The 16878-nt window shown below is 40.9% G+C and overlaps 1 protein-coding gene across 7 annotated transcripts in view; it reads right to left on the bottom strand.

The window, feature by feature from the left end:
* Positions 1-13941, bottom strand: part of SPATS2 (spermatogenesis associated serine rich 2) — a 114305-nt gene extending 100364 nt beyond the window's left edge. Inside the window, exons 1-2 of one of the 7 annotated variants that reach the window (XM_037136175.2) lie at positions 11396-11706; positions 10448-10527 (exon numbers count right to left, since the gene is read on the bottom strand). The gene's annotated coding sequence lies outside the window, so the exon portion shown is untranslated. Of the gene's footprint in view, positions 1-10447; positions 10528-11395; positions 11707-13900 lie in introns of those variants that run through there. The other 6 variants (XM_037136184.2, XM_037136192.2, XM_037136221.2 and 3 more) reach the window with 6 other exon arrangements.
* Positions 13942-16878: the final 2937 nt, after the last annotated feature.

Raw genomic sequence — 16878 nt, 5'->3', positions numbered from 1 at the left:
CTTAGAGAAAATGTCTAATTAATAAATGTAGAAGTGATGAGAGGAATAAAAAATAGCCATTAAAATACCACAGTGATAAATGCTGCAGGCAAGGTCAACTGATGGATGCTAAAACTAATGGGTGGAACTTTTAAAGAGAAACTATATATTGGCATAGCCCCAAACTATTCCCCTAAAATACGTTTTATTACTGCAGCAGTATAAACATATGTCCAAATTCACCCTACCCTGTGTGGCTCAGTTGGTTGGGTGTCATCCTTTGAAGTGAGGGGTCACCAGTTGGATTCCTGGTCCCAGCACATGCAGGGTTGCAGGCCTGGTCCCTGGTCAGAGTGTGTGCAAGAGGCAACCCATCAATGTTTCTCTTGTTCTTCTTCTCCCTCCCTTCCAATCTCTAAGAATAAGTAAATAAAATCTTTTTAAAAAATGTCCAAATTCTTTGATACTTCTCCCTCCAGGAGGTGAAACTTAAGTGTGACCTGGACTTAGAAACTCGCAGAGTATCAGAAGGTTAAAGCAGAAATTTCACAGTGAAGAAACCTGGCCGATACCACCTTAATCAAGTCACCAAGGTCAACATCGCCAGTAATAAGACATGTTGATATCATCTACCCCAATATGATGCAATGAGAAGGACACATGATCTCTCTCTCGTATTCTTCCCCCAAATCTATAGCCTTTGTCTGATCATGAGAAAACATCAGACAAACCTATATTAAGAAATGTTCTACAAAACTCCCAACCAGTACTGTTAAAAAGTGTCAAGGCAGTAAAAAATGGGAAAACAGAGAAACTGTCACAGACAGGAAGGAGGACACTACAGAGACATGACAGCTACCTGCAATGTGACATAATGAATTGGGTCCTACAACTTTTTAGGACGCTAGTAGAAAAACCAGGAAAATCCAAATAAAATCTGAAGTCTAATACTATCATACCAATGTTAATTTCTTAGTTTTGATAACAGGTACTATGATTATGAAAGATGTTAACATTAGGGGAAGCTGGCAGAAGAATATACAGGAATATTCTGTACCATCTCTTCTACAAATATATAATTATTTCAAAATAAAGAGGTTTTGCTTTATTGATTCATTTATTTAGAGGGGAAGGGAGAGAGAAAGGGAGAGAAACATCAATCAGTTGCCTCTAGCTCAGGCCAGGGACCCAACCCCCGACCTAGGCATGTGCCCTGACCGGATTTCCCACTGGTCACTCTCCTCACTTCATAGGAGGACACCCAACCAACTAAGCCACACGGATCAGGGCAAAAAGTTTTTTTTTTAAAAAGCAATTTGGCCCTGGCTGGTGTGGCTCAGTGGACTGAGTGCCAGCCTACGAACCAAAGGGTCAAGGGCTCTATTCTCAGTCAGGGTATATACATGCTTGGGTTGCAAGCTAAGTCCCCAGTAGGGGGGCACTCAAGAGGTAACCATACATTAATGTTTCTCTCCCTGTAAAATTAATAAATAAAATTTTTTTTAAAAAATTCAAAAAACAAAAGCAATTTGGCAGTATTCAACAAAAATTTTAGAATACACCTTTTCACTCAGAAATTCCCCTCTAGTGACCTAGAGGAACACTCACAGATGTCCAACGGGAAGCACAGAAAAACGTGTTCACTGAAACACTGTTAGAAACTACAATGGATACATAGAGGAAGCAACAATATACAAAAGTCATAAAAACAGAAAAAATATTTTATAGACACATGTAAATGTAAGTGGAACAAGCTGAAAGGGCTTAAAACAGAACTACCTCTGAAGAGAGGAATGCTGTTGAGAAGGACGGCTGTGACATGAGTAGGACCAGGACTAAGGATCCGGGGCAATGCGATCTTTCACTTTTCACTCTCTATAGTTCTCTAATGCTTGCATTTTTTCCTTTGTAAAAGAAGAGAAAAATAAGCAGTTTTCATATACTATAAAAATTCTCATATCAGTTCTCAATAACTCTGGAAGGATACAGAAGAGAAAGCCCTAACAGTAACTGCCTCTGGGGAAGAACACCGGGAAAACTGTTTTCACCATTTACTTCTACACCACTCAGTTTCATTTACCACATGCATGTGCTGCTTTAAAAATGTAATGCGTATTTTAGTTGGCTCCATAGCTCAGGGGTTAGAGCACTGGTCTTGTAAAAATGTAATGCACATTTTTAAAAGCACTCAATGATAAATACTGTTATGAAAGTATGTAACAGAATTAAAAGGCCAAAAGGAGGGTTTGATTGGCCTTGAGAGACTTCAGAAAGGCAGGTCAGCGTGAGATTCAGAAGACACTGCAGGCAGAGTTTAGGCAACAGGCAAAGGCACAGAGGGTAACAAAAGAAAGGAGGGTTCAGAGCTGAGGCATATAAAGCCTGAAAGCAAGGGCAGAGGAGGAGCGACAGGTGGGCTTCAGGAGGGACTGGAATAATCCCCACTTCCTGAAAGCATATATTTCCCCTCTTTGCTGCCTTTTCCAAGTAAAAACCAAAATTTAGACTTGCATATAGTTTTCTGCATGTTCTCTTTTTTTTTTTTAAGATGTTATTTATTTATCTTTAGAGGGGAAGGGAAGGAGAGAGGGAGAAAATTTCAATGTATGGTTGTCTCTTGTGTGTCCCCTGCTGGGAAATGGCCTGCAACCCAGGCATGTGCCCTGACTGGGAATCGAACCATGATCCTCTGGTTCACAGGCCTGCTCTCAATCCACTGAGCTACACCAGCCAGGGCTTGCATGTTCTCATTAAAGCTAACACCTCACTCCAAATCATGACATAATGAAATGAGTTTGTCTATCTATAAACCTAGTAAAATACATTCATCAGTTCAAGATGGTACAATTCTGACTAGAGAGTAAGATCCTGAATTAATAATTACTCTGATCTTCTAGTCTTACCCATCTTCTTTTGACCAGCCCATATAGCCAAGTTGCAATAAGCATAAAAACTTGACAATAATAAACTGCATACCAGTAAACATAAAAAGTCAGCTTCCCTGACCCAGTTAGTAAATTTCCATTGTAGTATTTATAAAAAATATCTCATAGGGTAAAATAAAAACTATCTAAATTTCAGCTATAACTAGATGGCACTACAGCAGGTCCTTGAATAACATCATTTAGTTCAGCACTGTTTTTATTATAACGTTGATGAGATGCCATAGGAACTTAACTCTGGTATATATCGACTAGCCTTTGGTAAAACTGGTTTTGTTATATGACATTTCACTTAAAGTCACAGAATGTTATTAACAACATTAAGTGAGGTCTTACTATACTGATTTCTGCCAAAGATAAACTAATGTTTGCTTGTGTGTGGCTAATTTCAATTAAAAGCAAAGTACCAACACTGACACAGTCAAACCTTTACTCACAACAAATAAGTTTTGTTGCCTCTCCACTCCTATGTAAAAAAGCCAAAGTTTTTCAGCCTTCCAATTCAGACCACATGTAGCAAAAATAATTCTAACAATATTATTAGTTAGCCTTTATTGCGTATGTACTATGTGTATTCACTGAGCTAAATGTTTGACAGCCATTAAAATTCAATAGTCATAACTCAACAAAAAGACAATCCCATTTTTCAAAAGGGCAAAGGTCTTAGGCATCTCTCCAAAGAAGATGCACAAACAACCAATAAGTTCATGAAAAGATGCTCAATATCAACAGTTACTAAGAAAATATAAATCAAATTCATAATAAGATTCCACTTCTCACCTACTAAGACGGCCACAATCAAATAAGAGAAAAATAACAAGTGTTGGGAAGGAGGCAGAGAAACTGGAACCCTCGAGCGTTGCTGGTGGGAATGTAAAATGCTACGGCCTCTGTGGAAAAACAGTGTAACAGTCCCTCAAAGAGTTAAATATAGAGATATTATATGGCCCAGCAACTCCATTCTCAGGTATAGCCAGACCCCAAAGAACTGAAAACAGGTATTCAAACAAGTACTGGTACATTATTCACAATAGGAAACGGCGGAAATGACACAACTGTCCATCGGCAGCTAAGCGGACAAACAACAGGTGATGCATGCACACAATGGAACAGTGTGCAGCTGTGGAGAGACGAAGTACTGACGCATGCTACAACAAGGATGAAGCTCAAAAACATCACACTGAGTGAAAGAAGCCAGACACAAAAGGTCACGTACTACGTGATTCCATGAATTTTGAAATATCCAGAATTTTGGTCTGTAGAGACAGAAAGCAGACTGGTAGTTACCGAGAGAGGGGCAGGTGAGGATGAAGAGTGACTGCTTAATGGGAACCGCATCTCCCTTGGAGCTGGTGCAAAAGTTCTGGAACTAGACAGAGTGACAGTTGTACAACATTGTGAATGTAACAAATACCACAGTTTAGTACACTTTAAAAGGAGTTTTATGTTATGTGAATTTCACCTCAAAAAAAAATTTCAACAGTTAAGACAACTCTGTGGTAGGAATTACTCCTACATCAATTTCGCAGACTCAGAAACACAGGCTCTGAGAAATTAAATGACTTGATCAAGTCACCAGAGGGAGTAGGTAGAGGAGCAGAAATTCAAAGCCAGATCTGTATACGAGATCTGTACTCTTTTTAGTTGTTGTTGATGATGACAGAATGTCGGACCTTCATAACCCCTCTCCCCAAAAATTAATTTTATGCCCAGCTATCTATAATCCTATTTATTAGCAACTCCTACGTGATACAGCTAACAGGTGTGTGCTCTTAACATGACATATGGCTTCCCTATTTCAATAAGCAATTAGAAGAAAAATATTACAATATGGGAATATGATAAATATACTTAGTATTAGCCTGATCATAACTAATACAACTCAGTAAATCCACATTTCAGGCCTCAAAAAGTTCATCTGCCAAGAAGTTAAATAATATTGGGATTACTTCACAATGAAAATGATTAGCCAGCAGAGTGTGAAAGGATGGCGTGTTCTCAGCTTTACTGCTCAATCAAAAATGTAATCATGTAAAAACTGAATATAATTCTACTAAATCTTACTTAAATGTTAAGATTTCAAGTACCAAGTAATCAGGATGAAGGTATCAAATATCACTCCTCTTTCAAGAGCTTTTTCCGGGTCATCAAATTAGATGCCCAAACACAAATGTAGTCATCATTGTCGTTGCACTGTTTCCTTTGCTCCCAAATTACATGGCTTCACATATTAACACCTCGTTGTCTAACTTGCAGGATCATCGTAACATCACAGACAGGCAGAATAATGACAATGTCAAATATAACCTGTACAAGATCAACATAAAATACGTACAACTTTTGAATAGTGTCAAAGGTGAAAAAGATTACCCAAACAAGCCTTGTTTAAAGTACTGTCCTCTTAACAAGGAATCAGATAAGCCATCTCAAGAAACCTACTGGGTACTGACTAATAAAATATAATAAAACATCAAGTTTGTATCTAAGCTAAACGGCTGCTTCAGTCTGGGGTGGTTCTGTAGCACCTACCATCCAGGTACAACACTTGAGCTTCCTGTCATTCCATCTTATAGACAAGTTTCATCTCTTTCTTCAAATGTGTGGAAGCTTCTTATGATGAGATCCTTGTACTGAAAACGTGTGCAGGATATGCTCATAAGCTATGAAGATGATTTACTATAAAGATGTAAGAGGATAACCAAACAAAGTAGGCTGAAGAGTCACTGCCGTCACACACTAATGCATATTTGCAGTCAATGTAATAGAAGACAACCAGGAAGAGCCAGCAGTGAGCTGACCACACTGGCATGCTATAATCAGAGACCAAGTGGCTAATTTAAAGAAAAGTATTGCTCAACTACCAGCTTTAGCCTTAAAACAACAACAAATCATTTACTACTAGACAGGTTATATGTACTCAAGAAAGGGAGGACTTCAGGTTTTTCAAAGTGGGCTTTCCAGTCCTAAGCAGGTCAATAAGAACTAACATCCCTGGCAGCACCTTCAAATCCAAGACATCTTCACGTATCTATAATAATTCATCTATAATCATAAAATTGCCTCAAACACCTCCTTCTTCTTCTCCTCAGTCCCAACACTCTTTAGCCAATTCTAAAGAACACACATAACCACCCTCCACAACTAGTAATCATGTCATTTTGCTAATTAAGTAAAAATCCTCCTTACCAGCAATCCAAGGTTATTATTTAGGGTTTAAACTAATAAGAATTCCTTGCTAACCCCTAACCACAAATTAGTCACAGAACAATGACTGCAGAAGTTGCCTCTAGCTAATGGGTACATCCTCAGACCCTGCAGAAGGTTTTATGGGCCTGGAGCGGCTCAGAATCCGTGTTGAAGATGATGTATATAGTCCAGGAACCCACCCTTAGAGGCTGCATGGTAGATTTGAACATGGATACTAAATGCTGGCCTCTGGCCAACCCTTAATACCCAGTAACCTAAAGAAAAGGTGTTTATAAACTTTAAACCTTTAGAAATATTTCAGAATCAACATAGCACCTCCAAGGTAAGCATGGGCTTACTAAATCTCCTATGACGTTCCCAGAAAATGGCACATGAGCCTGAAGTCCCTTTGGACTTCCCAATAATCTCAAGAAGCAAGATGCAGGGATAATTAACCTCCTGGTGGCACTTAGGAAAAATGACATGGGGGTGGTGGTTAGACTCATCCTAAGAGACAGCTTGCTGTCAGTCTGCAGCTACTTCAGCTATTGTATTGCTGATGTGTGTCAACTTTCTCTCACACATGAAGGGAAGGGAAAAAATGGAATCAAACAAATGACTTCAGCCAATTTTACTTCCTGTATTACAGCTACCTCCTGAAATATTTAAAGCATATAGCAGACACTAAAACCTTATTCAATGAACGAGGAAAGGATACCAAAGATAAGCATTAATCAGTAGCCCATACATGTAAAACATTTTCAAATGAAAAAAACACTTTAAATTTCAATGAAAGGCAGCAAAGTAAACCAAACGCCACAGTACTGGCACATTTTTCACATACGAAGACACATGATGTTCTTGAGCTGATTACCCACATTTACAGGTATGACTGAAAACCTAACAAATAGTTCCTTCCACATCAGCTATGTTTCACACCACAGAACAGAAACTCCCATTGTATTCATCAGCTGAAATGTCTGAAAGATTTTCAAAAGTACTTTTATTGCAAAGTTGAAATGTATTTTAATGTGCTTGCCAGATGTCATGATAAATATAACAAGGCAGAAGGTAAGAGAAAGCCATGAAAACTGGGTAACTCATTTCCTTTTCAATCATTTCTAGTACGAGAGTCCTCCGAACAGTACAGAAAACATCAGTACAGGAAACATCATCCCTCAAACATAAGGCCAAGCAGTACCTCCATGTGAACACATAATAAAACCACCATTGATAAGTAACTAAGCTTCCTCAAAAAATTAAACATAGAATTACCATATGACCCAGAAATCCTCAAAAGATTGTTCTTCTAGGTATATACCCAAAAAAACTGAAAGCAAGCACTCCATCCGATATTTGTACACCAATGCTCACAGCAGAATTATTTGCAATAGCCAAAAGGTGGAAACAATCCAAGTATCCATTGAAGAATGGATCAGCAAAGTGTGGTACATACATACAGTGGAATATGACGCAGTCCTAAAAGGGAGCGAAATTCTGACACAGGCTAAAACAATGATGAACCTTGAGGACACTGTGCTCAATAAGCCAGACACAAATAATTCCATTTACATGAGGTATCCAGAGCAGTTATAGTCACAGAAACAGAAAGTAGAATGGTGGCTGCCAGGGGCTGGGAAAAGAAAAGAACCGGGAGTTATTGTTCAGTAGTGCAGAGTTTCTGTTTGGGAAGGTAAAAAGCGTTCTGGAGATGGATGGTGGTGGTAGTCACACAGCGATGTGATTGCACTTATTGCCACTGAACTGTACACTTAAAAATAGTTTACATGGTAAATTTTATTATGCATATTTTACCACAATTTTTTCAAAGTAACCAAGCAAGAACCATCATCAAATTTTTGTGGCAAAAATATATCAAGAGAAGTGGTCAAAGTCTGTAACAGGCATGCTTCACTGTCATCCTTCAGAGCCTAGACAACTTACCTGAAAGTCAAGGTCTCAGAATAGCCCTGGCTGGGGGGCTCAGTTGGTTGGAGGATCATTCCCTCCCCCACACCAAAAGGTCCTGGTCAGGGTGCCACAGAAGTCAATCAATTGATGTTTTTTTCACACTGATGTGTCCCCACCCCTTTCCTCTCTCTATAAAACCAATAACCCATATCCTTGGGTAAGGACAATTTTTAAAAAAAGTATTCCCAGTTTGTCAAGAATGATAAAAGATTAGATGTTTAAGTTCTTTGTTTTTTTTTAATCTCAGAATACAGGAGGGGTAGACATGTCGTTTTCATGTTGCTACAGATATATACCAATCAACTGAAGAAGCTGAATTATACTCTACAAGAGGTTATTTTTGGTAATGGGTACCCCTTCTAATTCAAAAACAAAAAACAAAAAAACCCTTTTCCTTCCAGTTTCCAATGAAAGCAGCAAGACTGAAATAACCAGTTTTACTTCTAACAATGAATCACAATAGATCCTAAAAAGGGACTTCGAAGTTCCTGATTTTAATATGGTGTTTCTAGAGTGGGAAATTGCAAGCAACAATTTAAAATAACAACAACGATAATAATGTACAAACTTCCTTCACCACTATTAACTGACTTTGTACAAGTTACTTTACCTTTCTAGGCCTCATCTGAAAAATGGGGATAATGCTTACACCTATCTACCTTTAAGAACTGTCTGAAGATCTTATAAGGTAATATATATAAAAAAAACACTGAGTTCAATGCCTGGAATACATAAATGCTCCACAAATAATTCCCACTCCCTTGCCTTTTACTAACATCTGCCCTTTGTTACTCCTGGATCAGCCTCCAGGGCCTATGCTGATGTTTTGGCCAGTAACCTACAGCTCCTCCCTCAGGTCCCAGCTGTTTCTCTCAGCTCTAGTTGTTTCACTTGGGGTTTCTAAGAGCATCCTATCTATATTTAGAAATAATGCTAGTACCAACTGTGGACTCAACAGGTGCTTGGAGAGCACTCAGCAGTTTTCAACTGTTTCCAGTGTGAATTGGTTTTGGCTCCACAACTGGCTGTCTTGACTTCCACAAGGAAGAGCGCCCCGCATGCACAGTGCTTCGGCAGTACACTGAACAGAAAATTAACTGTGCTCACAGGACAAACCCTTAGCAAGATGTATTAGCCCTATTATCAGGACCCCAGATTTGTTAAATTGCAGGAGCAAACATTCGATTAACTCTATAGGTGTAGCCATTAACCCAATCTTCAACTAATATCATATCAGATCCAACTGCAACCAATTCATGCTGCTTGTATACTACAACCAAGATTGTAGGAGGGAGAAAGCTGGAAGACCCACCAGGCAGTGAAGATTTAAAGGCATCCAGCGGAGCCGGGCCTGAATTTAGCTTTACCCACTAGCTCTGTGACCTCCGTAAGTTATTTCATCTCTTAATTTACAAAATAGGAAATAATTGTGAGGATTAAATTAAATGAGATAGCCCCAACTGGTGTGGTGCAGTTGGTTGGATGTTGTCCAGCAAAGCCAAAACTCTCTGGTTAGATTCCGGGTCAGGGCACATGCCTGAGTTGCGGGTTCAGTCCCTGGTTGGGGCAGGTTGATGTTTCTCTCTCATATTGATGTTTCTCTCCCTCTCTTTCTCCCCCAACCCCCTCTCTCTAAAAATAAATAAAATCTTTTTTAAAGAATTAAATGAGATAATGCATCTAAAACAATCTTAGCACCTTGCCTAGCCCACTAAAGAGGTCAATAACGAGCCACATTATCATTAACGAGGATGCTGTACTCACTCCTTGTTTTGTTCAGTTTTTATAACATATAAGAAAAGTGACAATTTAGATCATTAGTTTTGGACCTTTATAGAGTGGTCTAATGCTACCATCCAAGACCTAGCTGCGAAATAAACATAAACTCACAAATTCCCAGAAATCTTAGATGAGTCGGCAAAACTCAATGCCCAACAAACACAAAGCTTAACATGGACTATTTATGAACACACAAAGGTAACTACAATTTCAAAACCAGCAATCTTGTTATCTAATACCATTCAAAATTTAGTCTGGTAATCCAAGTATCAAGGAACTGCAAAGATCATGACTCCAGAAATACTTTCCCACAATATTTTTAAATAAAGTGATTTTTTTCAAATCACCTTCATTCAAACTGGAAGGTGTAAAGCAGCCTGACAATTTGAAATTGTCATCAAGAATTTCTTGAGGCAGCACACAAACTCTCTGCCATGAACTTAAAACTAGTAGCAGACCGTACATGAAATTTTCTCAGTTGAGAAGCTGGAGTTCTAACAAATTACAGATAACTGACTTTATCAAGGCTATTCATCACCTTTTGGTCTTGGTTTTCCCCCAAATACCCTGAACGCTGCATTATCACTGACCTGACTTAAAAGCAAGATGCCTGTTTCTGGTTGTCTGTTCTCTCCTGCTTCATTAACCACAGGTAAGTTACATACATAACCTGAAGAACAGAGAAGAAATTACTATTACAGGCATGCTTTATCAATGAAACGGACTACCAATGAAAAGCAAATTATTAAAAGAACAAGTTATACTCCTTAACAGATAAGCCTGAGAAAGATCCACCTTCTAAAAGAACACCATCATCTTCGATGAACTAGGAGAAAAAAGCCATGTACTCCATACTCTCCAACTGGCTGTACCCTCTGCTTTAATTCAAGCCCAAACCACATTTACTTTATGTCTCTGTTCCACTTTGCATTATTTTTCGTTCCCGTCCTCCCCTCAACTCCAAGAATGCTCTTCTATCTCTTATTTTCAAATCCCACTTGGTCCCCAAATCTTTTTTTAAAAAATGATTTAGAGAGAGGAAGAGACTGGCTGATTCTTATATGTGCCCTGACCGGGCATCGAACCCTCAACATTAGCTTATGGGGAGTACGCTCTAACCAACTGAGCTACGTGGCCAAGGCCTTCACTTTGACCCCAAATCTTAAGGACCTCTGGCACCCACTCAGATAACCTTACGCATCCCAACTGTATTCTCAATTCATTGTACTTCTCCGAAAATAACCCATTCTTTCATTATTTCCCATCTCTTGTTGTTTCTTAAAATCCAATACCCCCTACCTCAGAGAACCCCCTCACTCTATTGTTTCCCCGGCCTATGCCTCTGGAAACACCCCAACTCAGACCAGTGTGCTCTGGCTCGCCCCAGACCCCACAAACCTTTCACCATCTGGGCACTCCAAGTCCCAAGGGCTCCCGCCGCCACCTCCCCGTACCCAACCCCCAACAACTACCCCTTCCCCCGTGCTCTCCCTCAAGCCCGCTCTCTGCACCTCTGTGCCCCTTTATCCGCCACCAACCTCCGCCGCCCAGCACGCTCTGCTTCACCTACGGCGGGCCCCCGCAGTCGCCGCGTCCCCCCAGTTCCGGGCTCTGCGTCCCGGACGCTCCAGGGTCTGAGAAGTGGAAAGGAGCTCCGCCGCCTGCTCGCCTCTTTTAGAGCCGGCGACGTCGTCGCCGCGCTGCTCCCTCGGCTCTCCCCGAGTCGGACGCCGCCCCGCCTCCGCCCGCCCCTTTCCCTGCTTCCCTGCTCTGCCGGCCGGCGGACTGGGAATCGCTGCCGCGACTAGGGGCCAGAGCGCCAGCGGATCCACACCGACCTCGCCAGGGCTCGAGCTACTCGCCCCGCCCCGGATCGCGCTCGGGCGCGTGCGCGAGCGCCAGCCAGCGCTCAGGGCGCGTGCTCGCGCCGGCGCGAACCTGGCGTGCCTGTGGGAAGGCGCTGGGAGGGGGTGTTCTCTGGTCTGTCGGGTTACCGTTCTTCTCGCGACTAAGTCCCTCGCGCCTGAATTGAGGGAGCTTGGGCGTCGCGGAAGATTGGGATAACAAGAAAGGGGAAGGGTTGGAGGAGTGGCTCGGACACACACTCTTAGATAGAAGTGGCGGTGTGTGGGACGCGAACTCGCGCCTACGTGCAGAACTGCCATTGCCCAGAGAAAGCCAGCGGCGTGTGGGTGGGGGATAGCGAGCTGGGAGTGCTGCACCCCAGCTGGAACTGCCGGAAAGAGCCGAAACTCTATCGGAGGTGGCCGAAGGCGGGCGGCGCCTCCAGGGGAAGCGTGCGAGGGGCTTTTCTCCGTTGGTCCTGGCTGGGATCTGGTCAGTCAGATCACCCTCCCTTTCGCTGCTTACGTCTTCACCCCGTGAATTTTTCCACCACTTTTCTCTTTGCCTCTTTCCAAACCCAAGTTTTACAACAAAAGGCCATTTCAGAGCTACCGGCTGCGAGGAAACTCTGAGACGTCCGGATTTGGCGGCCGCTCGGCCTCCTGGGAGGCATGGAGGCCGGTGCGGAGTGGGGCAGGGAGGAGGCATCGCTCAGGCCTGGCGGCACACAGCAACCTCTGGAGCGGGTGGGGGTGTTCTCTACCCCGGCCACGTACCCCCAACACACCGTCCAAGTCCATTGCTGAGTTGGTTTTCTGATATCAGCTGTCTGCATCCATCTCTGCAGTTGTGGTCAATCTCACCATCCGTCGAATCTTTCTGTTAAATATTCCCCTGTCTGTGGTCAGATTCCCAACCTCCTCAAGGCAGGAACTATTTTTAAAAGATTGTATTTATTTTTAGAGAATGGAGAGGGAGGAAGAGAGGGAGAGAAACACCGATGTGAGAGAAATATAGATTGTTGCCTCTTTTACGCCCCCACTCTTGACGGGACCAACCGCAACCCAGGCTTGTGGCCTGACAATCGAATCTGGGATCTTTGGGGACCACGCCCAACCAACTGAGCCACACTGGTCAAGGATACAACCCCTAACACCTGTGTACCTTCTTAGCCAATGTCCTGCGTATGTAAAGCACTCGCCCCACTGGTCGGCCTCGTATTAGGAGCGGCTACAAGCTGAGAATTTGGGTAATCAGCATTAAAAAAATCAATCAGGGCCCTGGCTGGTGTGGCAAACCGAAACACCACCTGTCTAATTCCCAATCAGGGCACATGCCTGGGTTTCAGGCCAGGTCCCCAGTTGGGGGCAAGCAAAAGGCAACCACACAATGATGTTTCTCTCTCTCTCCATAAAAATAAGTAAATAAAATCTTTTAAAAATACAATAAAATAAAATTAATCAGGATCGGTCACCATATTATCATCCTTTGAGGCCAAAGCATAAGGGGATCTGGACAAATCTGAGAAGGTATATGAATGCATATAGTCACAGGCACAATGCAGTGTGGGTTTCCACATACTAGTTATTGCAGTTGCAGTAAACGTTAGTGGAGTAGTATAATAAATCTCTACAAAGTTATTGGTCCTTGATTTTTAACTTTGCATGGCATGAGGCTTCAAAAATACCTTGGAGCTCACTGATCCCTGGTTAATAATGCCTAATCTAATCCAACCATATTATTTACAGATCTAAAGAAAAAGAAGAAGTTAGTCATCCAGCTAGTTAGGGCACTACATCATGTGCTGCTTCCTACTGAATTCTTTCAAAGATTCAATTAGAAGCAGACCATCCAAATATCATTCACTAAATTGCCATAAATACCCAATGAGTGGTAGGCATTGCTCTAGGCAGTGGGTCACTCACAAAGAAGAATAAAACAGTATCATTATCGCCAAGGAGAGTATCTACTTATAAAGGAGGGTATAAGCTAGTAAATAATTCATTGTAATAACGTGGTAAATGCTGAAACAGAAAAGTGCAAAGTGGAATGAATGACAAATTCACAATTCCCCTTCCTCCCATACAGAATGGGAACAGGACAGTAAGTTCTAGTTTATAGGAAAGTTCATACTAAAGAATGGGACCTGAACCAATAGGATCCCAAGATCTTATTTCATAATGACTGATTTCACTTACCAAAAGTCACTCCAGAAATGCCTTCGTTATAGGGCCTGTTGCTACTGCAACCCAATGTAGTTTCTTTGGGAGGAAAAAAAAAAAAACAGCCTCACTCTTTGAAACGTTATGGTCTGTTTAGGAAAAACATTGATGTCTCTCCTAAGAGAGCCCCTGATCTAACAAGAAAGAGTTGTTTTCTATGTGGGTATCCCACCCAAAGAGAAGAGAGATGGACTAAAGAGCACACACTTAGGCCCAATCTAGGAGAGTTGTCAAACATCATTGGAAATCTAATGGGATGAAGAATATCTTATTTAACAGATCTCCTCCAAGGCAGAATTCTGAGTGTGGTTGAGAGGAACATTTTGTTACATCCATGGGGTGGCAGTAAGGGTAGTCTCCTCCCAAGGATATTACTCAAAAAATAGGCCTCCAAGGAGGGCAGATGACATAAGGCATATGTCTCACTGACTGGGGTTTGCAAGTACCCCTACTGCAACTCATGCCTCACCTTTGCCTTTTCTCTATGCAGCACTCAACCTCTCTAAGAGGACATTGAACAGATCTTGTAAAAATACCTTCCGTCCCTGACTGATGTGGGTCGGTGGGTTAGGCATCATTCCCGAAACCTAAAAGGTATAATTCCTGATAGGGACACATGCCTGGGTTACAGGCCAGGTCACCACTTTGGGGCCTGGGAGAGGCAACTTATCCAAGGATGTTTTTCTCCAGCTTTAATGTTTCTGTCCTTCATTTTCTCCCTCCCTTCTCCTCTCTCTAAAATAAATAAATAAAATCTTAATTTTAGAAAGTACCTTTTGGCCCTGGCTGTTGTGGCTCAGTGGATTGAGTGCTGGCCTGTGAACCAAAGGGTCACCGGTTCAATTCCCAGTCAGGGCACATGCCTGGGTTGCAGGCCAGGTTCCCAGTTGGGGGTACACAAGAGGCAACCACACATTGACAATCCTCTCCCTCTCTTTCTCTAAAAATAAATAAATAAAATCTTAAGAGAAACTTTTTGGAACTAGGTTACAAAGATTAATTTTATCATTGTTCTTTATGCTACCTATACATTTTTAATTTTGTAAGCTATACTTCACAATAAAGTGGTTGTTGCCTGCTTTGAAATAATTGCAAATTGTTTAAAGTCTGTCTATAAATTATATTGGAGGAAAATGAATGCTGTAATAAATTCAACATATAATTCTTGTGACCTACTCTGAAGAAAACAAAACTAAAAATAATTCCTGAAATTATTAGAATAACTAAGGATTACAAAAGAAGATCATTTTGAAATAACATCCATATGTCTCAGTTCAGCCTTAAGGGAATTAATTTATCCCAGGTTACCTAATGATCCAGTGGAAAGACTAGAGCCAGAAATAAATCATGACATAATCTTCACCTTGGCAGATATATTCTGCAGATATTAACCTGACCTAATTTTATATGTTTCAAATAGATCCTAGAGATGAGAACTTTTCTTGTGTTTTTATTTTGAATTGATATTTTGTATCATTGCCAGATCTGTTTTAATGAGGAATAGAAAGAAGCTAAACTTAATAATCTGAGAAACTTAAAATTTTTACTCATTATCTTGGAGACTTGATAATCAATGACTAACTGAGAAACATGATTTTTCAAAGTCTCTGTTGACTAGAGATAAAGCTACAAGCCACAGCAGGCATGAAGATGAGCAGAGAACATCTCAAAAGGGCATACTTTGCCCTTTGCTTGGACTGCTTCTAATACCAAAGCCTGTTCATGTTGGCAGTCCAAACTGTGTGCCTTAGAAAATTAGTTTCATGGGATGCTAAGTAGATGTTATCTGAAAAAAACTATTCCTGCCCTGGCAGGTAACTAAATTGCTTAGAACATCATCCCCATATGCCAAGGTTACAGGTTCAATCTCTGGTCCAGGCACATACAAGAATCAACCAATGAATGCATAAATAAGTGGAACAACAAGTCGATGTTTCTCTCTCTCTCTCTCTCTCCCTCTCTGTCCTCCCTGCCCTCCCTCCCTCCTTCTCTCTGTCTCTCCCTCTCTCTCTCTCTCTCTCTCAAATCAACAATTTTTTTTAAATGAAAAAACTATTCCAGGTCCAAATAAGTTTAAGAAACACTGGGTAAAATCAAGTTAAACTGGTTGCTTTACTTCTCAGACCATTTGATATGGTAATGTGCTATACAGTATGCAACTTTCTCCCAAGGAAACATTTTTTCTCCCAAGAGACTTCTGTCCAAGTTTAATGTTTCTTTGAACATCAATTTTATAAAGTTCTATTAAAGGGTTTCAATGAGATCTGCATTCCCATTTGATAGATTACAAAACTGAGGTCCAAAAGACATAGGTAAGATATCCAAATTCAATTGTGTATCAGATGTTTAGAGCTGGAAAAATCTTTAAATTATGAAAGATAAACTTATTACATCACAAAATTAGTGGCCATGTCAGAACCAAAACTCAGATTTTAAACACTCAATTCAGTGAGAGTATCTTACAGGTTCAGTAAAAACCTTAATTTGATCTTTAGTGAATTTGTTCCTATGTGTAAGATGTATAACTAATCCTGCTTTTGTATAAGTTCATTCATGTAATTTCAGCATACTCTTTCATTTATACAGCCTGTCACCATTTGTAAAAAATTGGTAATGCCTATCCTCTGTATGTTTTTTGGTTTATAAACCACTCTCAATGCATTGTTTCATTTTACTATCTGAGCTTCCCTGTGAGGCAGACATCATTATTCCCATGTAACAAATAAGGAAACTGAGGCTTTAAGTTGTTAAATAACAAGTTAATCCATTTAGTAAATGTCCTATGAGTTAAACTGGGAAAAGACGGTCTCTTCCTTCAAGGTGCTTTGTCATTGTCAAGGAGACAAGACTTATAAACATGAGACAGTATGTAAGAGAATGCTAAGTGGAATGGTAGAAACTAGACAAGAATGCTGAAGGAATTCAAAGGGGAAAGATTACTGAAGATGGAATTA

Source organism: Artibeus jamaicensis, unplaced genomic scaffold (genome assembly GCF_021234435.1).
Source record: "Artibeus jamaicensis isolate MK-2021 breed Jamaican fruit bat unplaced genomic scaffold, CSHL_Jam_final contig_233, whole genome shotgun sequence".
Taxonomy (NCBI): Eukaryota; Metazoa; Chordata; class Mammalia; order Chiroptera; family Phyllostomidae; genus Artibeus; species Artibeus jamaicensis.
This window is presented reverse-complemented; position numbering and strand designations above follow the sequence as displayed.